The following is a 25286-nucleotide window of genomic DNA, read 5'->3' as shown; positions in this document are numbered from 1 at the left end:
CACTATTGAATCGAGTTATGCATTTATTTTAAAAGTGTATTACTGCACAGAACTAGCATTAGTACCTGTATCTTTCTTGTTTGTCAGCCTCCTGTTTTCCCCTGTGCAGCAGCGCTCAGACTGGTAGAGAGACAAATCCCCCTCCCCAACTCCTTCCCGTTCATCTAATGAATCAGTCACTCCTGTGTGTTAGACTACAGTGAGAATAAGGACCCACTGACACCATCCTGCACCACCACACAGGCATTGTCATGCATTGTAGAACACTGTGTTGACGGCCCATTCAAAATGAAAGTGCAGCAATGCACCTCGATGCAGGTTAAGAGATTTTCTTTTTTGTGAAGCAACACACAGGACACCACACATATAGTGCACTACATTGTGTTAAACTAAGTGGAAGATGGATTGTATAGTGCTCCGTGAGATGTTCAAAGCTTGTTTATAGCCTAACCCTGCTTTAAATTTCTCCAAAGCTTTATGCCTGACCTGTCTGAGGTGTTCCTTGGCCTTCATGATGCTGTTTGTTCACTAATGTTCTCTAACAAACTCTGAGGACTTCACAGAACAGCTGTATTTATATGAGTTTAAATAACACACAGGTGGACTATATTTACTAATTGGTTCCACTAGATTTTAGTTAGGGGTATCAGAGTAAAGGGGCCGAATACAAATGCACGCCACACTTTTCAGATATTTATTTGTAAAAAAAATTGAGAACCAGCTATCATTTTCCTTCCACTTCACAGTCATGTGCCACTTTGTGTCGGCCTATCACATAAAATTGCAATAAAATATATTTACGTTTTTGGTTGTAACATGACAAAATATGGAAAATTTCAACGGGTATGAATATTTTTTCAAGGCACTGTAGTAGTCTTACAAATCCTTTTATTAAAAAGTCCATAAATTCTCTGTAATGATCTATACACACCAGTGGCTGCTCCTCATGAGAAAACAGAAAAGGCACAGCGCTATAATTACAAAACTAGAACTAAACATGAAATAAATAATTAATAAAAATTAAAAAGTCCAATGAAAAAATGAAAAATAAAAAGTCTCTAATGACAAATATAGATTCAAATAGTTCAAAAAAATGCTTTGGGAATCCACCATCACCAGCACCTCAAGAAATACTGCCTCTTACCAGACTGGAATGACCACACAATTAAGTGCCGGTCAGGAAGAACGTAGTGTGGATATCAAATTAGGATGACGAACTCAGACACTATTGCCTCTGAAAACGTCAGGTGAACTCCAAATGTTGGATGTAGATAGATGCCTATTGGATCCCTCTCAATTGATTCCCAAATCAAGGCATTAGCTCCCAACTGATACTTCAGGTAATTTGCCAAATATAGACCTGAAACAATGAATTATCCTCAAAGAGGACAAAATCATCCAAAAAGCAAAAGAATCCTCATAGTGTAGTATGATAAGCAGGATTTATTGCCTTACAACATAGTATTAAACATACATCAAAAGATAATTAAAGCAGCATGTCACCATATAACCAAATGGTATGTTTCTAACCAACAAGATGGCCGCCACGTTCCGCTGCATGCTGACTCCTCCCAATGCGTTTTGTCATCTGTGAGGTCCTATTTCAATCAATGCTAATACCAAAACAGGAAAATACACATTAGCACTGAAGCCAAACACACCCAGATACATTGCCAGTGCCTGTGTCCCTTAGAACTGAATATATGGGACACTTGACACGAAAACAACTGAACACTATGGCGGATTATCTTTAAACAATCAGATGAATTATATATCACTAGTAAATGCAAACAAATGCATGATTTTACAGCAGAGACTTAGCAAAGCTGAACCTGGCGCCATCTTGTGTACAAAATGCAATAAGCAACACAACACTACTAAATGCTTACAAATACAAGAAAAAAACATTTTATCTTTCAAATAAATATAAAAGAAAAACTATTTTTTCATTACAACAATATATTTATATAAAAAAAAGGCAACAGTATGTTATACATTTTAAAAAAGATTATACTTAAAAAATTCATTATAAAAATATAATGAAAAAAAATGTACTTAGATTTACCCATTACTAATGAATGCATTTACATCAACAATTTAACATTCTGAATTTGTTTATTTTCAGGACGCTTAATGATGCAAAGTGTTTGTGAACGAGCCCCTCTTTTGTGACCTGGACCATTATCAGATGGACAGTTCTATTCACCCCTGAATCTCCTGCAGGTACTGGATATATACATCTGTGAATTTACAGATTTCTGTTGCTTGCTCAACCCTGATACATAAATGTAATGTAGAGACTTATGAGCTGTTACTGATATCTGGTTTGTACTGCTGATAGTGCAAAGTTTTTCTATCAGTTCTGTAAGAATCTGTCAGAATCTATATGGCGCTTTGAATTTATTAGTGGAAAACGCAGCACTGCTTTGAAATCTGAACAGGTCTCATAATACCAAGCACAGAATGAAAGGTGGGGGGTGGGTCATGCAAAAGTCCCCAACCCACCACCTATGGGATCAAGGCAGACTGGGGAATGTTCTAGAGGTTGTGAGCAATTTGCATGCTTACCTGTGATTGGTAAAGGTTATGTCTCCTGTCTTCTATACGATCCTCTGGCACAAGCTGTCACCTATAAAAAACAGAGGATGTGTCACTAAGTGTGTAATCGGCTATTGAACTCAAGAAAAAGCACATCCTGCTCTCCCACCTTTGTCGTGACTCTTTTATGAGGTTTCTCTGAAAGGGGACTTTAAGTTTTAGTAAAATTTTAGATTGAGCTTAGCTATAGAAATAGCAATTGCTAAGCCTAATAGCTGAGCTTAATGTGTATAATTCTAAGTATTTATGTTGATTTGTTGTTTAGTTATTAATTTACTTAATTTTGGTAATATAACAGGTAAATATTTTTTAATACCTATAATGAAGGGCCCCGGCCTATTCAACCCATGGGCTTGAGTCCAGAGTTTTCTTCTTAATGTTAACAAGTTCTGTCTACAATCTCATTAATTTAGGTGCAGACATATTTATATGCATATCAGGAGGGGGGACTTTGTTGTTTGCTACTACTGTCATCCAGTGTCTATACCCAGCCTAACTGAAGTGTTAGAGGGAACCTGGAATATTAGAAATAAATGGACTTCCATTGTTGACTCTGTAAGTTCCAGAATGCTCTCCCTTGCATTGCTAAACTGGAACAAGTAGGCAGCCATAGAGGTCTTAGAACTCTAATTTCCCACACTGCATACTTGTTCCTGGTCAGTTGCTTGCTAAGTAGTGGAGCCTAGATCTAATTTACAAGCCTGTGTTTTTAAAAGCAAACCAACAGTGGCTGCTCCATTTTTGCTCCACTGATCTCTTTGTGTATGTTTAAAATGGCCAGATGGTGGGCTTGTATTTCAGGAGTGTTGTTTATAATAAGGCAAAGGCGGCCAGTGCATCCTTTAAATGCCTGTGATCAAGCTGTGGTTAGTTCAGATTACAGACTAAAGGCACAGAGCCACGCTGATCGGCTCTGTGCCTTTAGTCTGTGATCTAAACTGTGATCACTGTGATGACCAATACTATTGTTTACATTTTAGAGCCGGTACCTTCCTCCTCTGCCACCATTCTCCTGTTCCTCATTCTTTTTCATCTCCTAGCGTCTTAGCAGTTCTCCTGCCAATCCTATAAGTAAAACAATAAATAGAAAAATCTTGTGAGCTGCTATTGTAAGTGCAAATGCCAAATAATATTCTATGTAAATAATTGTGAATCGCTCACACCGTACACATACCCATACAAATGTGTTAATTATTTTTACGTAGCAATGCGGTGCCGTGCTCCTCTATCAATAAATTAACAACTTAAATCATCCAACAAATGAACTATTATATACAGTTGTGTCCAAAATTATTCAACCCCCAATGCTGTAAAGGGGTTTAGGGACTATAGTGTACATTTGGAATTGTATTCAGAATCAAATCCTACAAGGACGTTGTAACTACCCAAATGCAACTAAAATGACATCAATTGTTTATGTAATACAGTAGTAAATGGTTCTTATGTGGTTTCTTCATTGCCACAATTATTCAACCCCTTAAAGACTACCACTCTGAAGAACAGAGGTTCATACAGGTGCTTTCCATCAGGTATTGAAAACACCTGTGGATGTCACCGAGCAGCAATCAAGCATAATAAGCACCAATTAGGCAGCTTTAAAATGACTGTGATACTCAGCTCCTTCTAGACATTTACTGGTGTGGTTACAAACATGGTGAAGGCAAGAGAATGGTCCAGGAAGACAAGAGAAGAGGTGATTTCTCTTCACAGGAAGGGCAATGGCTATAAGAAGATTGCAAAGATGTTAAACATACCAAGAGACACCTTAGGAAGCATCATTCGCAAATTCAAGGCAAAGGGCACTGTTGAAACGCTACCTGGTCGTGGCAGAAAGAAGATGCTGACTTCGACTGCTGTGCGCTACCTGAAGCGTAGAGTGGAGAGAAGTCCCCGTGTGACTGCTGAGGAACTGAGAAAAGATTTGTCAGATGTGGGTACAGAAGTTTCAGCCCAGACAATAAGACGCACACTGCGTAATGAAGGCCTCCGTGCCAGAACTCCCAGGCGTACCCCCTTGCTGTCTCCAAAGAATAAGAAGAGTCGACTGCAGTATGCCAAAAGCCATGTGGACAAACCACAAAAGTTGTGGGATAGTGTTCTGTGGACTGATGAAACAAAATTAGAACTGTTTGGGCCCATGGATCAACGCTATGTTTGGAGGAGGAAGAACAAGGCCTATGATGAAAAGAACACCTTGCCTACTGTGAAGCATGGTGGAGGGTCAATCATGCTTTGGGGCTGTTTTGCTTCTGCAGGTACAGGGAAGCTTCAGCGTGTGCAAGGTACCATGAATTCTCTTCAGTACCAGGAGATATTGGATGGAAACGTGATGCAGTCCGTCACACACCTGAGGCTTGGGAGACGTTGGACCTTTCAACAGGACAATGATCCCAAGCATACCTCCAAGTCCACTAGAGCATGGTTGCAGAGGAAAGGCTGGAACATTTTGGAGTGGCCATCGCAGTCACCAGACTTAAATCCGATTGAGAACCTCTGGTGGGACTTAAAGAAAGCAGTTGCAGTGCGCAAGCCTAAGAATGTGACTGAACTGGAGGCCTTTGCCCATGAAGAATGGGCGAAGATACCCGTAGATCGCTGCAAGACACTTGTGTCAAGCTATGCTTCACGTTTAAAAGCTGTTATAACTGTAAAAGGATGCTGTACTAAGTACTAAGATTGAATGTCACTTGGGGGTTGAATAAAACTGATAATGCTGTGAGCACAGAAAAGACATTTGTGGTTATTTCATTATAACTGTTATGTTATATTTGTCTGACCTACAAGTGCCTCTTTAATGTAAATGTAAGCAAGATGACTGAATGATCAAAAGCAATGTCAAACTGGCCAAAACACTCAATTTCAGTGGGGGTTGAATAATTTTGGACACAACTGTAAGTGTCCATGCAAGATCCGTAGTTATTTTGCATTCACTGTTGTGTAGATATGGAATGCTCCTCAGTACACCTCGTGTGATATTTTCAAATACAATGTACACCTCCACCGGTTGTGCTCTCACCTTATGTATATGACCAAACAGCTAAGTCAGGTCATATGTAGCATGTGTCCCTTATTTGGACTGTGGTGAGATGGTAGTGCTTTCCAGTGGGTGGGGGTTTCCTTCACTGTCCTAGTAATCCTCCTTGTTCAGCTTGGGCTACATCAAATATTATGCATTCTGGTGCTTTTTGGAATAGAACAAACTGGTCGGCTGCTTTTGGATCTGCCTGGTTCATCCCTCTCCACAGGGTTCATGGTATGGCCCTGATAAATCAGTCCATTGAGGCTCCTTCCTTAATCTGTAGGCCAGTTAGGACATCCGACTGAAACCATTTTTTACTACATGTATAAGTCTGTGAATTTTTTGATGTAATAGATGCTGTGCCAGCACAACTGCAATTGCATCCAATTATTGCAGACTTTCCTCCATTTTTCAGAGTCCTTTGTATCCTCCAGGCTTTTTGGAAATCTCTAGACAAGAAAGAAACACCAGCCTGGTTTACTGCTCATTTGGTCAAAATCTCTCTTTAAGCAGTTCTCTGTAACACATACAGGATTTTCACACCGTCATTTGATGCCAGGGGTGTTGATAAGGACCACTACAGGCATATTCTGTATCACCAGTTATGATTTTCCAACCTCTCTCAATGTAGCCATGGCCAAAGCACTTAGCAGGGTCATTGGAGCCACAGATTAAACTGATATGGAAATTTGTAGACTATAAAATTCACCACGCTATGCACTAGTAGTCTTCCTCAAAGCTGCAAACTATGCCATCAACAAATTGTGTATTTTCCCTTCAAAAGTCTCTGTCTTCTGTACCAAAACATTCCTCCTCAAAAGTATGGAGACCAGCAACAAATAGTAAAAGAAACTCCAGTTTTTCAACATCAAGTTTTTTTTTTCCAGCTTAGCAGTTATGTTTGTTGCGTAGCAGAGGTTTCCAAAATAGAAAGAGTCTGAGCAGGTATTTAGCAGAAATCATCCTTAACTGAGCTCCAGTGAGCAAAAATGTGGTACAGAGGGAGCATATGGACATTATAGGGGGCGCACTGACCACCAGTGTTATGGGGGGAAAACATCAATGACCACCAACAGTCACTTATATCACCAGTATTAAAAGGGGCACATGGCATTGACCACCAATATTTAAAGGGGCATGTGCCACCACCATAAGGGAGTACCTAACTCCTGACCATTACAGTATACAAGTTGTTCTGTGCATTACATAGTCTTGACCACTGTACCCTGACTGCTGTACTGTATATATTATGTCCTACATTAAATAAGTTTGTGAGCATGCAATACATCAGTTTTTTGAGGATGATTTGTCCTTTTTTCCTTTTTATATATTAAAAAAATAAAAATTCCATTGGTTATTAAATACAACCAAAAAAGCTCTATCTGTCTAGAAAAATGAATATAAAATGCATTTGGGTACAGTGTTGCACGACCGAGTAATTGCCAGTGAAACTACTACAGCACAAAAAACTAACAAATGTCCTAGCAATGAAGAGAATTACCGACTAGTTAGTAATCAAGTGGTTAATATACTGTAGTTCTTAAATAGTCAAAAGAATTGAAAGTAGTAGCATTCATTTAAAACGGCTTAATTGCCTTAACTCTGCCCTATAGCAGCAATACTGCTACAGGGCGGAGTCCTTGCGCAAAATCACATATACATTACGTGATTCATGCTCCTGCTGTGATCGCGGGCCTGGGAAATGCGTGAGCCAGCCGACCTGCCGGTGCCATGATTTGGTGCCTGACCGGTCAATCAACAGATTCAGGCCAGTATTGTTTGGCCTGGATCTGCTGATTAATTCCTGGCCTATCACACATCATCCTGTACCTGTGTATACATTTACACAGGTATAGCAAATGAAGCAATATTCTCTCTCTGGGCACATTCTGTCCCAGGGAGAGAAGAAACAGATCCACTTTGTAGCAATTGTACCCACAGAGATGGACGCAGTTCAACCATTTTGCTCCAACCTCAATCTTGGAAAAGGATCATCCATCTTGTACAAACAAGTTTTCTCATCCCCCTCCCCCTCCCTCTCTGAGATCCACAGTGACATGTAGTCGGTGTGTGCTGGAAGTGTCACAGGCAAGCCAGAGCACAGCAGGTAGCTCCAAGCTATAAAACCTCTCTGAGCTGGGTGCCGGGCGGTCTAAGAAACTGTGCAATTTGGCACCTCGTAAAAGGATAACCCAAGCCTTCCCGAGTTCAAAGACATTCCAGAGGAGTCATAAACTAGATACCACTTTTAAAATCCATTTTTCCCCTATGTCTCATATCTTGGAATATGAGAGACATACATAAAAACCAGGCATATCTTCAGATTGGTCACGAGAATATAAACCGTTTGATATGTCACACTCCTTGTCTGGAATATATAGGAAAGCAGAAAATTACATCTCTTGAACCATTCAAGTATGTATTTCATATTTCATATCTAACCGTTCCGCAGATGCGTCTGCATATTAATCTACCCGCGGGTGGAATGTTACTTGTGCCTAGGAAAAGTTATGAGCCAAAATATAAGCTAGGAGAGATTTTGGTTCTAGCTTGGGTCTCCGCCTAGACACCCCTCCCCAAATGAGGCATTGGTCCTTGGCTTCAGAAACACCCCCTGCTGGGGGACGACAAAATAGGCTGTCAGGCCTAAGAGTTGAAGTTGAAGAAATCTCCCTTTTAACATCAGAACCAACTTGGGAGACGGTGCCCTTTTGCTCTGAAACTTGATCTGCTTAACCCAGGACTTCTGGCAAGTACTCTACCTCTCTAAACTTCTTTCTGTTACCTCTTTGCTGTGTTATTGCTCTCTGTATTTGTATATATATTGGTTACATCTTTTTTCTGTAAATATTTTTATTGCACCCGTTTGACCTTTTAGTAATAAATCTTACTTTCTGAAAGTGTTGAACTGTTTCTAAAGCTTTTTAATGCAACTTACGAATTCATGCCACTGAAGAGCGCTACTATGTGTGTTTAACCCTCTGTATAACCTGTCTGCGGTGACAGTGGTGCACAGACGTTTATTTCAACCATCATAGTGTTATTGCTGATATTGCCGAGTTTCCTCTTTCTCTGTACAAAAAGGAGGTGGTGGCAGTGTGAAAGGTTAATAGCGTAATTAACCTGACCCAGTAACAATCGCATTCAGGCTGCCACTACATCGATTTGTGGTCCATTAGCTGGAAAATTGTTGTGCAGGGTGCGGCTGGGCATTGTTACGCACGTGACATCGAGGTTTTAGATTGGCTAGTCCTTCGGTCACAAGTTTGGTGAGAAGGGCTGGGGTCTGACGCGCGATCGTCACTCACTTGAGTAAAAACAGCACACCTTTACAGTAAAAACACATAGGTCACATTTAACCCCCTGATTGCCCCTCAGTTAACCCCTTCACTGCCCTGTCACCAGTGTCATTAGTACAGCGTACAGATTTTTTTACTGATCACTGTATTAGAGCCATGGGTATATGTGGAATAACTCCCCAAATTACATTCTGCTACTTCTCCTGAGTATGGGGAGACCACACGTGAGAGACTTTTTGGCAGTCTAGCTGCCTACAGGAAATATTCCAATAAGCACCTTCAGGCTTTTAAAAGGCTTTATTTCCTTATCACACTTTCTGACTACCTACCACAGTTTCGGAGGCTCTGAAATGCCAGAATAATACGCCCCCCCAAATGACCCATTTTTGGAAAGTAGACACCGCAAGGAATTTGATAAGAAGCATGTTGAGTATTTTGCAGATCTCGTTTGTTGCCACAAGTTTTTTCAAAACTTTGTGAGAAAAAAATGATATCTGCAAAATACTCACCATGCCTTTTTTTAAATTCCTGGGGTGTCTACTTTCCAAAAAGGGGTCATTTGAGGGGGTTTGGTGCTGTCTTGGCATTTCAGGGCCTCCGAAACTGTGGTAGGCAGTGAGGAAGTGCAACGAGGAAGTTAAGCACCTTCAAGCTTTCAAAGTTGTCATTGGATTTCGGGCTCCTGTATGTGGCTAGGCTCCCAAAAAGTCTCACACAAGTGGTGTCCCCATACTCTGGAGAAGTAGCAGAATGTATTTTGCGGTGTAATTCCACGTATACCCATGGCATGTGTGAATAATATATAATTTAAGTGACAACTTTGTGTAAAAAAATAAAAATATATATGTATATATATATATATTTTCCAAGAACTTTTGGAAAAAAACAAAAAAATCTTCCATGGACTCAACATACCTCTCAGAAGATAGCTTATAGTGTCTACTTTCTGAAAAGGGGTCATTTGGGGGCGTTTGTTTTGCCCTGGTAAGTAAAATCCCAGAAAGTAAAAGATGTATAAATTCCAGTATCTATACCATAGTTTGTAGACGCTAAAAGTTTTACACAAACCAATCAATATGCAGTTACTGGGATTTTTTTTTTTCTAAAGACATATTGGCCTAAATTTATGAAAAAATTTCAGTTTTTGAGATTTTTTATGACAGAAATGAGAAAATATCAGGGTTTTTTTTTTATTTTCTCTTTTTATTTGTTTATTGCACACAAAATAAAAACCCAGATGTGATCAAATACCACCAAAAGAAAGCTCTATTTGTGTGGGAAAAAAAGGACATAACTTTTTTTTGGGTACAGCGTTTCATGACCGCACAGTTACCAGCTGAAATAGTGCAGCGCCGTAACACAAGAAAAGTCCTGGTCAGTAAGAGGGGTAAATCCTCTGGAGAGCAAGTGGTTAAAAGTGTTTTTTGTTTTCAGAAAACAGTACTTTTAAGTTATTTTTGTACCTGGGTGATTTTTCATATTTAATTGAAAATATTTTCTATTGTTAGTTAATAAATAAATAATGCCAACCAGGTATTTATCCTTGATATCATGAGCCCTCCTATTCTGTCCAGGAATTTAGTTCATTTAGTTTAATAAATCCCTTACTAATTGCACTTATATGAATGAATGTCAGTGTTGGCAAACAGCAAGTTAATCACAATTTAGAGGTTCTATAACAACATTGTTTTAGATTTTACATTTCAAACTGTTGAGAGTGTTGAAGAAGGTTCAGAATTTTAGTGAAATGGCTCCCTCTAGTGACTAGCTTAAAATAATAAATGTCAGTAATGTATTTGTTTTCTTTTGTGTATTCATTTCTTGTTCAAACATTTTATTAACAATAAATCATAATGTTACAATATTTTCTATTGTTAGTTAATAAATAAATAATGCCAACCAGGTATTTATCCTTGATATCATGAGCCCTCCTATTCTGTCCAGGAATTTAGTTCATTTAGTTTAATAAATCCCTTACTAATTGCACTTATATGAATGAATGTCAGTGTTGGCAAACAGCAAGTTAATCACAATTTAGAGGTTCTATAACAACATTGTTTTAGATTTTACATTTCAAACTGTTGAGAGTGTTGAAGAAGGTTCAGAATTTTAGTGAAATGGCTCCCTCTAGTGACTAGCTTAAAATAATAAATGTCAGTAATGTATTTGTTTTCTTTTGTGTATTCATTTCTTGTTCAAACATTTTATTAACAATAAATCATAATGTTACAAACGTTACAAACAGGGAGACTTTGTTAGTGTACATTGGACATTGAGGTGGCAGTAGGACATAGAAAAAATGAATGAGGATCACGTTACAAATGTCTATATAGTTCCAGCGGAAACAGGTATATAAAAGTCGACTACAGATAACATCATTGTCCCTGCCAATCAGAGTATTGTCTCCCAGGTGCAAAAAAGAAATAGGGCGAAGTTTGGAGGGGGGTCAGACGGGGGTGGAAAATAGGGGAGGGAAAGAGGAACAGCAACAGTGACTCCATGAGCATTCAGCAAGTTTGCAGCAGACCTCAGGTGCTGCCTACGAAGGACTACTGACAGTATCCTTGGCGCACAGTATACCAATCAAGGGAGAAGGAGTGATTCATCGAAGTTAGGCGGGAGGAAATGCTCTACCCAGGGGCTCCATATGCGTAAAAATTTAGGAATCTTGTCTAGAATTGTGGCTTCCACCTTTGCATGTATCATGGCTTGTGTTATTCTGGTTTTGACGGCCATAACACTTAGGGTGGGGGATTTCAAGGATTTCGCTATAACTTGCTTAGCTGCCGTCGTAACTTGCATAAGGAGCTTGAATTGTGAATTGGAAACTCCAGGGGGGCACCGATTGAGTAGGGCTGTCGTTGGGTCGGGTCGTAGAGTGATAGTGCTAAGTGTAGATATCATGGTGAAAATTTCATCCCAAAAGACTTGGGCTACTGGGCAGTTCCACCACATATGGTAGTGTGTTCCTAGGTCTGTGCAGCCTCTAAAACAGTTGGGAGAGTAATTAGGGGTGAATTTTGCGATTCTCGCTGGGACCAGGTACCAGCGGGTTAAAACTTTATAATTTGTTTCCAGTGCTACAATGTTCTGTGATGAAGATTTTGTGTTGGCCCAAATGCGATCCCAATCAGATAGGTCAAGTTTCTTGCCTAAATCCACTTCCCACTTATGGGTATACAGAGGGGGGGACGTGGTGATCGAAGTTGTGAAGAGTGAATATAGGCAAGAGATAAGCCCACGTCTGTGAGGGTCTTTGTAGCATGCTCGTTCGAAGAGAGACATGGCCTCTGGCTGATTAGTTGTTGTAGCGTAGGGGGCGTAAAAGTGTTGTAGCTGCAAGTATCTGAATATCTCGGAAGCTGGGAGGCTATGCGTTTCCCGCAGCGAGGCAAAGGATTTAAACTTATTCCTCTATAGGAAATGATGTGTGCAGAGCAAATTAGCAGAGGACCAGGCTTTGAATAAAAGGGGTGTCTGCCAGGCCGGGGGAAAAGCTGGGTTTTGCAGGAACGAAAGCAGGGGATTATGTAGTGATTGAAGGGGATATCGGGTTTTCAGCTTGTCCCACATGGATAAAAAATGAGAGGTGACGGGATTGGTTATAGAGCGGCGGTCTATTGGCCTCAACCAGAGTAAGTTAGCGGTAGATAAGGGGTCACATTCTATCGACTCTAGTGCCACCCATTGTGGGATTTCAAAGGTTGCATGATATTTAGGTAATTGGGCTAAATGCGCTGCTTGATAGTATTTGCTGATGTCGGGTAAGCCTAGACCACCATTGAGCTTAGAACAGTATAGGATGGAGCGAGGTATACGAGGACGAATTTTGCCCCATACATAGGAAAAAATGCGACACTGCAGTGTGCGGATGTAGTGAGGGGGGACTGGGACTGGGAGGACTCTAAATAGATATAGGATTTTTGGGAGGATTGACATTTTGATAACTGCTATTCTGCCTAGCCATGCGAGGGGTAGGGAAGACCATTTGGTCAAAAGGGCCGAAAGATGGTTTAGCATCGGAAGATAGTTAGCTGCATAAAGGTCTGATAACTTAGCGGTCAGTTTGATTCCCAAAAAAGGGATATGACACTGTGACCAAGGAAATGGTAAAATCCGCTTTAGATGCGTCAACTCTACCGGGGGGAGAGAGATGTTGAGTGCTGTTGATTTATGGGGGTTTATTATTAGCCCAGACAGCGAACCAAACGCCTCGAGAAGCCGGAGTAGGGATGGAGAGGAGGTCAGTGGAGATGTAAGAAAGAGCAAGACGTCATAGTTTATGATGCATGCCTCCTATCTCCAGACCCCTGATATCCGGATTAGCTCTGATTAAGAGGGCGAGAGGCTCTATAGCCAGGGCAAAGAGCAAAGAGGACAGAGGGCAGCCCTGTCTCGTGCCCCTGGAGATTGGGAACTGAGCTGACCTATGCCCCAGATACCTAATTCTGGCCGAAGGCTCTCGATACAGCGAGAAGACCCAGGTTAAAAAATGTGGGCCGAAACCCCAACGATGCAATATATATCTGAGGTAAGGCCATGAGACTGTATTGAACGCTTTCCTGATATCCAGGGACAGGAAGCAGGCTGGGATATTACGGGACCTGGCTAAGTTAGCCAATAGAGATGCACGCCTAATATTATCCCCCGCTTGCCTAGTTGGGATAAAGCCCACTTGGTCGTTATGTATTAGAGAGCCAATACACAGGTTAAGGCGGGAAGAGAGGATCTTGGCTAACAGTTTGATGTCAATGTTGAGGAGAGAGATTGGCCTATAATTGGACCACTGCGTGTCATCAGAATTCGGCTTTGGGATCATTGATATGTTCGCTTGTACTGTTTCATGGTTGAAGGTTTGGCCAGACAGTAAGGCATTAAAAGCATTAGTGAGGATAGGTGTAAGGAGATGGGCAAATTTTTTATAATAAGTGGCTGAGAAGCCATCTGGTCCTAGGCGTTTACGTAGTTTTAGATTTTTAATGGCGTCTAAGGTTTCGGCTGGGGAGATGGGTCGCTCAAGTGCCACTAATTGGCACTCCGAAAGTTTCGGGAAGGAAATGGAAGTTAAAAGGGCCTCTGCTTGTGCGGGGTCAAAAGGTGTGGAAGAGGAGTAAAGCTGTGCCAGGTGTTTTTGGAAAGTCTGTAGAATGAGTTCTGGGTTGCTAGTGGTTGCCAGAAGAGGTGCGTAGCCGGATAGGTTTAGTAAGCTGGTCAAGCCTGCGGAGTGAGAGGGCCAGGAATGTATTGTGTTTATTTGCCCTAGTGTAATATTTGTGCCTAGATCTGCGGAGTGAGAGTTCCGCTTGATCTGTGAGAATGAGATCTAGAGCCAATCTAGATCGCTCCAGGGCCTCACGGTTGGCAGGCGTGGGAGCCGCCTGGAAAGCTTGATGGGAGCAATCGTAGGCCTGTTCCAGGGAGAGACGTTGTCGCCATTTGGTTTTATTTAAGAAGGATGCTTTGCTAATGCAAAACCCTCGCAATACCGGTTTATGTGCTTCCCATAACAGGAGAGGAGAAATATCAGGCGATTGGTTAAGAGAAAAATAGTCTTTAAGGGCTGCTTCAATTTCTAGACAGTGAGCTGGGTTTGCAAGCAAGTTATCATTGATGATCCAGGAGGGTTCAGCAGGGGATGGGGCTAGCGAGGTCATGGCCGTGAGTACGGCGCAATGGTCAGACCAGGGGATTGGAATTATTTCAGAAGTTAGGAGCCGGGAGGTAGAGGCGGTGGTAATAAAAATATGATCTATCCTGGAGAAAGACTGGTGGGGATGAGAATAAAAGGTGTATTGGAGTTTAGCCGGGTTGAGTTCTCGCCATGTATCTATCAAAGAGAAACGGTGTAGTATGGCTTGGAAGGTTTGTTTAGAGGCAGGGATAGGAGATGGTTGAGGGGATTTGTCGAGAAAGGGATATATTACACTGTTAGAATCTCCGCTAACAATTAAAGTTCCGCGTTTATGGTGGTCTATAATCGAGAGTATGTGGGAAAGGAATGGTAAAGGGTCTTGGTTTGGGGCATAGTACGCAACAATGGTGACATCTACGTCCAGGAGTTGCCCTACTAACAGGAGGTAACGACCCTCCGGATCTTTGATTTCGGTACGTAGAGTGAAAGGTGTTGTGCGATGAAAGGCAATCAATACCCCCCTACGTTTGGTGGAGGCAGAGGCTGTATAGACCTGAGGAAATCGGGGGCCAAAAAACTTAGGAGTAGAGTTGGGAGTGAAGTGTGTTTCCTGTAGACAGACTACGTGTGCTTTGAGTGTAGCAAAGGTTCGGAAGGCCTTATTACGCTTCTGTGGAATATTGAGGCCCTGTACATTCAGGGTAAGGATATTTAACGAGCCCATGGGAAAAGTGCATAGTGGTTAGAGTAGCATGTCACTACCTCCGGGGGTGGAGCATGATGGTTACTGTGGGAGATGAGAACGCTGCGGAGTGTGTTGTGCAGAGTCATGGAGTCACGTTGGAGAAGGGGAGGAGGGGTACGGTATGTGAGAGGCAACAGGGAAAAAAGGGTGTAAGAGGCCATTTAAGGCCTAGAGGGTGGGTTCCCAAGGACACCCCGAGTCAGGGCGGGCTAGGGAACAATAGTAGCCCAAGTGCTATTAAATAACCAATAACACAGGGGCTAGGTTGGAGTGTGCAGGTACACGGACCATAAGGATGACAGCAACGAGATTGATAAATGATGACGAGGTCCCGGTAGAACAAGTGCATAAAATAAAAACATATTAAAGAAAATCATGGTATCCTAGGTTCAGACGGCAGTAGCTGTACTAGTGAGATATCACGGGGGAAGGGTTGTGGCATCACATGCCGTCGAAGCCCAGGCTCCCAAATATAAACTAAGCTAGAATGAAGCCCGGGGGGGGGATGTGGAACAATCCCCAGGTTGCGAAGCAACCAAAATTTACCAGGTAGAGGGAGAAAGAATATCAACGGTGGTAACCACAACGACAGTCAAGAGGGTACACCGTTAGGTGTATGTAGCCAAAAAAAAAAATGAGGGAAAAAGAAGAATAGTCGTGGGATATAGTTCAGTCCATGGTATCTTGTGAAGATAGACCCGGAGACAAAAAACGTCCTCGTTTGTGGAGGTTGAGTGGGCCTTCAGTAGCCCGCGCGGGGAGGGATTTCCGCGGTGAGCAGGATGCAGACCTCCGCTTGGCACTCTCCGAAGGCATCGCTGGGGAATGTAGTTGCAGGATCCGCAAGGTGTCTAGGAGATCTTCTGGAGTCTTGCAGGTGTAATCTCGGGACTGGTATCGGAACCGCACTGCGAAGGGGAAGCTCCACCTATACTGAATAGCGTGTTGTTGGAGCACTAGTAGGTGAGGTTTCATAGCCCTGCGCTTGGAGATAGTTGTGGGGCATAGATCTTGGAATAATTGGTAGGTATGTCCCTGGAACTGTAGAAATTCTGCGTTACGGGCAGCTTGTAGGAGTTGCTCTTTGGTGCGGAAGAAGTGGAGCTTGGCTATAATGTCGCGTGGAGGACCATCTGTGCGTCGTGACGCTAATGCTCTGTGGACTCTATCCAATTCTAATCTCTCGATTGGGATAGCTGGGGCAAGCTCTTGGAACAGAGCTGTAGCCGTTGATTGGACATCGACGATCGTTTCCGGAAGGCCACGGATACGCAGGTTTGAGCGCCGTGCCCGGTTTTCAAAGTCCTCCAGTCTAGTCAATAATGTAGCGTTTTCGTCACGCAGGAGATCCAGGTAATCCGCATGTGTCTGAAGCGAGGCGTCAAGACCATCTACCCTCTGTTCTAGGTTCGCGGTGCGCTGTCCTAGTTCACGGATTTCCCTAGATAGCGTGGCAGTGATGTGGTCTGAGGTTTGCTTCAAAGCTTTGTGCAGCATTTTTTCAAAGCGTGACAACAGGTCAGGGTATGTAAGGTCAGGCGTCAGGGCTTGTGCAGGGACATCAGTTTCAATGTCAGACTCACCCTCAGACGTGCAGGGATGGCTGGGCTGCGGATCCTGCAGGGCTGCATATGCCCCTGCTGCTTGTTTGCTTCCACGTGTTGGGGCGGTGGCCATCTTTGTGGAGGCCTTTGCCAGGGCCTCCTTGATTGTTTTGGTGGAAGGGGGGACCTGGTGCCGAGGCGCCCCCTTAACCATTGTGTAGTTTGTGGGGGGGGGGGGGCTGTTATAGTGATTTCAGCCCCCCTGTTCTCCCTCTCCTATGCCTGGGCGCAGTGTAGGCAGCGGTGGGCGGGCCTGTGTGCGGCTCACCACGGGGACACGAGTCCCCTGTCAGAGATCTCCGCTCTGCAGCAGGTGATCTGCCGCGAACCAGGGCGGATCAGACCCTGGATGGATTGCCTCGGGGATCGGGTCCCCCCCAGGATATATTGCGGGCCGGGACCCGCTGCTCAAAAGGCGCTGTCACCCGACGGGGAGACGGAGCCTTATCGGGACATGTCCGTCCCGCCGGCCGCGCATGCGCACTCCTGTGTATTCATTTCTTATGCAGAAAATCAACCTAAACACACCTATTCCCAGCTGCAGGTTTTGATTTTTAACCTCTTGATCTTCGAAGGATCTTACCCCCTTCATGACCAGGCCATTTTTTGCTATTCGGCACTTACTGACAATTGCGTGGTCATGCAATACTGTACAAAAATGATATTTATATCATTTTTTTTAGATTAATAGAGCTCTTTTGGGGGAATTTGATCACCACTGGGTTTTTTTATTTTCTATTATATAATGAAAAAAAAACAAAAATTTTTAAAATAAAACAATATTTTTTACTTTTGCTGTAAAACATATCCAATATAAAAAAAAATACAATTTCTTCATAAATGTCAATTTCAAAAAGTGCAGCGCAACTGCTAATATGTGTACCATTAAATAAATATGTGCAACATTATATAACCTGATAAATATGTGTGACGTCCAACACAACCTGTATATATAACAATAAATGCATATAAACACATGTAAATCAAAATGGCAAATAAATACCACCAATCTCTTGTGCAATTCCCCTTATTTGTCAAATACAGTATTTTGGAACTCATATTGCTATATGAACCTCATATGTGCTGAAAAAGCATATTTAAATGCATGCACATAAAAATATTGTAATAACTTTGTGAGTAGTACTGTTTAGACCTAGAAGAAGGGGACATTCCCCAAAAGCTTGTCCTCAAAATTGTATGTTAGTGCAAATAAAAAATGTATCACGGACAGTACTCAATTGTTTCTGTAAACATATGTGAAATTCATTACAGTTCCATAACTTTCTTGTGCAATTTCCTTTCTTCAAAGAAAATCATGCTTGATGGCATGCATATATCATGCATTCTTCATATAAACCTTCTAATGTGCTCCACCACAATGAACCAACACCTCTCAAGGCTGCTGCTTACCTCAAGGTTTGACCCACACAAAAAGTAAGGTCAAATCACACTTTCCCAACACTCTGCGTACAGTACATGGTATTCTTTCTCCAATCAACTTATAACAGGTAAGTGTCATGTTAAGACCGCTGGACTGCAAACAGATCAATGCAAAATATAAAGCAAAAAGAATCTCATGGTGCAGTATCAGAACAACTAATTTGCTTTTATTAAAAAGATTAAGAACACTCACAAAAGTAGTGCACTTGTAACACCCAGTGCACCAGATAATTCTCTTGTTTGAAATCGTGATGCGTGATGACGTCACGTGACATCGCATGTTCATGCGTTTACATTCACTTTTTCAGTACACACAAAGTTCATCTAGGGATTTGACTTCCAAAGTACTGTTCTTGACAAATAAGGGGAATTGCACAAGAGATTGGTGGTATTTATTATAAGTTTATTGCCATTTTGATTTACATGCCTTTATATCCATTTATCATATAAACAGGTTGTGTTGGATGTCACACATATCTATCAGGTTATATGATTTGCGCATTTTTATTTAGTGTTACACATATTAGCAGTTGCGCTTCACTTTTTTATACTGCTTTCTATTGCTGTTTGAACACATAACAGTGATTAGCTGCAACACATAATATTTATTTTTGTTTTTTTCACATATTTAGGTTAGCACAGAGGTTCCTTTTTGTCTTCATAAATTTAGGCCAAATGTATTCTGCTACATGTCTTTGGCAAAAATATCCTTATAAGTGTATAGTAATTGGTTTGCGTTTAGTAATAGCGGCGATCAGCGACTTATATCGGGATTGTGATGAGAACGACATGAGTGCGACAGGCAATCTGACACTGAGGGAGATTTACTAAATCTGGAGCACTCAGAATCTGGTGCAGCTGTGCATGGTATCAATCCGCTTCTAACTTCAGCTTGTTCAGTTAAGCTTCAGCAATAAAACCTGAAAGCTGATTGGTTTCTATGCAGAGCTGGACCAGATTTTGCACTCTCCAGGATTAGTAAATAACTCCCCGCCTCCCTGAGTGGGAACTGACTGACTCTGACATCACCAATGACACTAATACAGTGATCAGTGCTAAAAATATGCACGGTCACTGTACTAATGACACTGGGTAGAAAGGGGTTAACATCTGGGGCAATCAAAAGGTTAACTGTGTGCCTGGCAAGTATTCATGAATTTACTGTGTGCTGATTTTACTAAGGGATGTCATGGTTTTTATTTCCTGCTTTGCAGGGAGACAAAAAAACAGCACATCCCCACTGTCAGTAGAGAGATCTGTGTTGTTAACCAACACAGCTCTCTCTCCTCATCATCTGATCGGCAGGTCCCTGCCATGAATCATTGGCCAAGACCTGCTGATCTGCAAGTGCTGGAGCCAGTGACAGCACAGCTAGGTTGGTGGGCATGTGCACTCCCTACTCAGAAATAAACAATCCCGTGTGTATATATACGTGATTTTGCGCAGCTGGACCCACTGTAGCAGTAAAACTACAGTGTGTGGTCATCAAGCGGTTAATATCTGCCTGTAAGGACACATTTCTGTATGCACAGTTAATTAATAGAATCTGATGAAGAAGCCGATGAGAAACAAGACAGTGAAAAGCTTTTGGTGTAAGAGCATCAAGGTAAACTATTGTAATCTTTATTTCCTGATAACATTGGTAGCGCCTACTAAACCATCTAAATGACATTTGATAAAACTAGCTTAACCACTTGCCTACCGGGCACTTATACCCCCTTCCTTACCAGGCCAATTTTCAGCTTTCAGCGCTGCCGCACTTTGATTGACAATTGCGCGGTCATGCAACATTGTACCCATATGAAATTTTGATCATTTTTTTCTCACAAATAGAGCTTTCTTTTGGTGGTATTTAATCGCCACTGGGCGCTTTACTTTTTGCTCTATAATTGCAAAAAATTTGAAAAAAAAAAAAAGTTTATTTGTTTCTTTTATAAAATTTTTCAAACAGGTATTTTTTCTCCTTCACTGATTTGCGTTGATGAGGCGGCACTGATGGGCACTGATAGGCGGCACTGATGGGCACTGATAGGCAGCACTAAAGGGCACTGATAGGCAGTACTAATGAGGTGGCACGGATAGGCGGCACTGATAGACAGCACTAATTAGGGGTCACGGATAGGCGGCACTGATATGCAGCACTGATAGGCGGCACTGATAGGTGACACTGATGATGGGTACTGATAGACGGCACTGACTGGCATCACTTCTGGGCACTGACTGGCGGCACTGACTGGCACAACCCCTGGGCACTGACTGGTGGCACTGACTGGCAGCACTGCTGGGCTGCACTGGTGGGTGGCACTGGTGGGCAGCACTGGTGGGTGGGCACAGGTGGGTGGCACTGGTGGGCACAGGTGGGTGGCACTGGTGGGCACAGGTGGGTGGACACAGGTGGGTGGCACTGCTGGGCACATGTAGGTGGCACTTCTGGGCACAGGTAGGTGGCACTGCAGAGTGGCACAGATGGGTGCACTGCTGGGCACAGGTGGGGGCACTGCTGGGCACAGGTGGGGGCACTGCTGGGAACGGGTGGGCGGGGCTAGTGGGCGCACTGCTGGGCGGAACTTGCGGGTGTCACTGCTGGGCACCGATCATCAGGGCACTGATCATCAGTGCCCTGATGATCGGTGCCGATCCCCTCTCTGACAACTGCCGGTTCTCGGCAGTACTTTCATCACAATCTGACAGCGTGAGGAAAGTGCAGCCGAGAACCGGCACTTGCATTTCCCTGTGATCAGCGTGTCATTGGACACCGCTGATCACGTGGTAAAAGGCCGGTGGGATCGGCCTTTCACCACATCACGTGATCAGCTGTGTCCGTAGGACACAGCGATCACGGAGATCGCCGGGTGCGCGCCCCCTGGGGCGCGCAGGAGAGCGCGTTCTGGGAGGACGTCATATGACGTCCACTCAGAACTGGCCGGCCGCGGTTCAGCCGTCATTCGGCTATGCGCGGTCGGCAAGAGGTTAACCTGCATCATCTAAGTAAATTTCTCACACACTTTACCAGTTAAAGCTACAGTAAGAAAATGAACATGCATACACAGTAATCTCTCTTACTGATTTCTTCATAGAGTGCGTCTCATTGCCCCATTAAGAGGCCCAGATAATGCAGTGGACCAGAGCTTTGACATGGAGCTTAGTGTTGCTGACATTTATAGTCTCCTGGGGCACCCAGGAACACAATATTTGAACAACTTCCCCAGGAATGGCCAGAACTTTGAGGCAAAAACAGTAGTGCAAAATAACAATACAATACACACATGGCATTGACTTGCAATGGCATAATACATCCTAGATTGGATCTAGAGTAGTAAAACAATAAAGTTGAGGATCCCTAAAAACGTATATATTTTAGTTGTAATGGGGTTTTAGGTTCTCAAGAAGGAGCTGAAAGCAGGAGTGAAAGATGTGGTGAAATTAGGAAACTGGAACGCTCCTGTTGTCTGCCAACCATAAGGTCCGTTGGTCACGGCATTTGGAAGCTGTGTGGTGGGTTTTAGCATATGAGAATTCCAGCAGGAGATGGTCGTTGAGAATATGAATAACATCTTGTAGATTAGGCGGTTGTGTGGTTTTCCAGCATCACGTAACAGCTAGTCTGGCAGCAATGAGGGTACAGCTAGAAATGACTGTAAATGATGAGGCAAGGCCTGGATGCCTAGAGAGTCATCCGTGTACGAGTTACTGAAATGAGAAAAGGACTGATTCTTACCCAGAACCTGGTGATAATAGGGCAGGACCACCATGTGTGGGGTAGAGTTCCTGGGTGAATACAATTGAGCCAGCATTTCACCAAATGGTCTGGGAATATGGAGGTGAACTTGTAGGGAGTAGGGAATTGGCGTTCTTTCACACAGAGCTGCTTCGCTCCATTCAACAGAGGATCTGTGAACAGATCCTCTACTGAATCAGAGTCGAATGGAACAGATATCAGTTTTGTGACATCAGTGGTGTCGATTTTTTTGTTTTCTTTTGTCCACATTTTGACCGTGGGCTGTGGCAAACCCGTGATGATCTCTCAAGTTTAGGTTCAGAAGAAAGAGAAAAGAACACAGCCCTTTTCCATTTTTTTTCTATACTCTACCTATGGCATAGTCCAGTATTTCACTCCGTTGCTCTTCCTTGATGTGACTCATCGTAAACAGTACACTGTTTACTGAAGTCCAACCAGTTCAAGACACACTTGGCACCTTTTATTGAATAAACTAAAGTTAGCTGAGAAATAAGAAAATCTGATCTTTGATATATTGTTAAGTGATTGTTTGGTGTGTTATGTAAAACATGTATGAATTAAGTTCTCTTTCTTTTGTCTCAGGGATATGTTTTTATGGCATGAATGAAATCGTGGCAACTGCAATGAATCCTCATCAGCCCATCTAGCAGATGGAAAAATGAGATATAGTGATCCAGCTGATAACACATCACAGATGCTGCTGTTCTGAAAGGCAAAATGGCTAATGTGGCCACCATTAACACTGAAGTAGGCATGGGCTGCAATTAGCCATCTTCATCAAAGACAACTCTGCTGCATACTTTGACTATTGGCGCTGTAATGACTCTAGCCGCTTTGTGCTCTCACTGTTCTCTAGAAGGAAATAGTTCAGTGGAACGGAAGATCAAATTCTCAGCTGCTATCTACTGTCTGATATTCCTTTGCTTTTGTGTTTATTATAATGCTGGCTCCCATGCCGCCCTAAAAACAGATTGTTTTGTGACAGGCAGCTATGGAATGGTGATTTTTATACAACTTTGTCTACATGTTTACTGCTTGTGAGCTCAGTTGAGATTGGCATAATGTAAATATTTGGTCACTATAGTGTCTGCTGCGCTTGGCAGTTATTATCACTTGTGGTTTGCAGTGTCCACAAGGGCTTTCCCACTAACCAAGATTCAAGACTGGCTTGCATCACAATTTCTCTTTTAGTAAACGTCCGTTTATGTAGCTGCTGTATTTATCCCCGCCGACCTCCCAGCCTCCCCAGGGCCCTCCTCACCAGCCCTGGGTCCATCCCTGACCACCAGGAACCAGCTTAGACCCACTGAACGCTGCTCCGCCACCCAGCTGCTCCGCCACCCAGCTGCTCCGCCACCCAGCCCACTGGCCTGCCTGTCTCCCTTAAGCCCTCCCCATCGGCTCTGGGCCCACCTCAGGCCACCCTGCACCCAGCTACCGGCACCCAGCTACCACCTCTGGACACCCTGCACCCAGCTACTGGCACCCAGCTACCACCCATGGACACCCTGCACCCAGCTACCGGGCACCCAGCTACCACTTCTGGACACCCAGCTGCTGGGCACCCAGCTACCACTTCTGGACACCCAGCTGCCGGACACCCAGCTACCTGCACCCGGCACCTAGGGGCTGCTTCAGACCACCCAGCACCCTGCAGCACTCGTCACCCAGCCTCGGACCAGGGACCTCTCCAGGCCACTCAGCGAATCGAGACATCACCGGACCTCCGCCACCCGCACCGAGAGGGTAAGCCTCCACTACCAGTTGCCTCCCTGCTCCCCTCCGGGTACCACGCGGCCGGGCACCTACCACCACACAGCCCTGAGCCCTATCCAATCCGGCGGAGTCAAGCCTGCCACGCGACCTTCAGCACCCACTGACACAAGGCCCTACTGCTCTTAGATGTTGGGCCCCTAGCACCCTCAGTCGCTGACCCGCAACATCTGCATGCACTGGCTCACTTCGCCCACGGACGCCGAGCCCTACTGCACCTACCAACGCCTAGCCCACTCCACCTCCAGACGTCAGTCCACACCACCTCCTGACGACGACCCTTCAACACCTCCTGACGCTGTGCCTTTCAGCACCTTCAACGCCTCCCGAAGCCGAGCCCTCAGTACCTGACGCCTGGCCTCAACATCTCCAGTCACTGAGCCGCCAGCATCACCAGACGCCGTGCCTACCAACACCCCCAGACATCGCACCCTACGACCCCTGCGCTCGCCGAACCACCGGACCCACCGAAGATGTGCCGCATCACCCACGGACGCCAGAATACTACACCCACAGACTGCAGCCAGCCAGCTGCTGCCCTCCACTCTCACTCCCCCCCTACAGAAGGACTCAAATGGAATCCTCCACGGTGATACAGACTCTCCACATCACCTTGCCCTGACCTGTATCCTTTCACCGACCCGACCAGCACTCCACTCACCCCAACATGCCACCTGCACTCCTCCTCGTTTTCCTCTCCTCCATCCCAAAACTCGCCTCCCTCTACCCGCCTACCCCCCAAAAACAGCTCTACATTGCCCCTTCACTTCTCCCCTCTCCCCACTACGGCACTCACCACCTCCTCCAGCTACGCCACTCCCCCGTCGACCCACGTGCCACCACTATCAGACCCACACGCTCCGGCACTTCCCATTCCCATGCCACCTTCCTCACCCTTCTCCTTCCTGCTGGGGACATCTCCCTGAACCCTGGCCCCTCACCACCTCACCCCTCCTCTAGGGGCCCCCCTGCTCCCGCCAGCCGCCGCAACCCCCTCAACCTCATACTTGTGCCCCTCCTCCCCGCATCCATCCTCCCTCTCTCGGTTGCACTCCTTAACGCCCGCTCGGTCTGCAACAAGCTTACCGCCATCCATGACCTCTGTATCTCCCACTCCCTCAACCTCCTAGCCATCACCGAAACCTGGGTAAAGGCCACTGACTCTACCTCCCCTGCGGCACTCTCCTATGGAGTTCTCGTCTGGTCCCATTCACCTAGACTGAGCGGTCACAGAGGTGGTGGTGTCGGCTTGCTCCTATCACCGCTGAGCACCTTCCAGGTCCTCCCTAACCCCCCCTCCCTAACCTTCTCCTCCTTCGAGGCTCACTGCATCCGGCTCTTCACCCCCACCCCCCTAAGGATCGCAGTGATCTACAGGCCTCCCGGATCCATACCCCGCTTCCTAGATGACTTCGCCGCCTGGCTTCCCTTCTTCCT

General features: G+C 44.3%; 1 long non-coding RNA gene across 2 annotated transcripts in view; it reads left to right on the top strand.

The window, feature by feature from the left end:
* LOC149455955 (uncharacterized) overlaps positions 1 to 25286 on the top strand; it is a 305136-nt gene that overhangs the window by 213210 nt on the left and 66640 nt on the right. The window contains exon 8 of one of the 2 annotated variants that reach the window (XR_016313986.1): positions 2126 to 2223. The exons of the other annotated variant lie outside the window; for it this stretch is intronic. This is a non-coding gene — a long non-coding RNA (uncharacterized LOC149455955). Of the gene's footprint in view, positions 1 to 2125; positions 2224 to 25286 lie in introns of those variants that run through there. 2 annotated transcript variants of the gene reach the window in all.

The sequence above is a fragment of the Staurois parvus genome, unplaced genomic scaffold (genome assembly GCF_062004578.1).
Source record: "Staurois parvus isolate SC_StPar_1 unplaced genomic scaffold, SC_StPar_1.0 ptg000380l, whole genome shotgun sequence".
In the NCBI taxonomy this organism is placed as follows: Eukaryota; Metazoa; Chordata; class Amphibia; order Anura; family Ranidae; genus Staurois; species Staurois parvus.
Note: the sequence above shows the minus strand (reverse complement) of the source record. Positions and strands in the feature narration are given on the sequence as shown.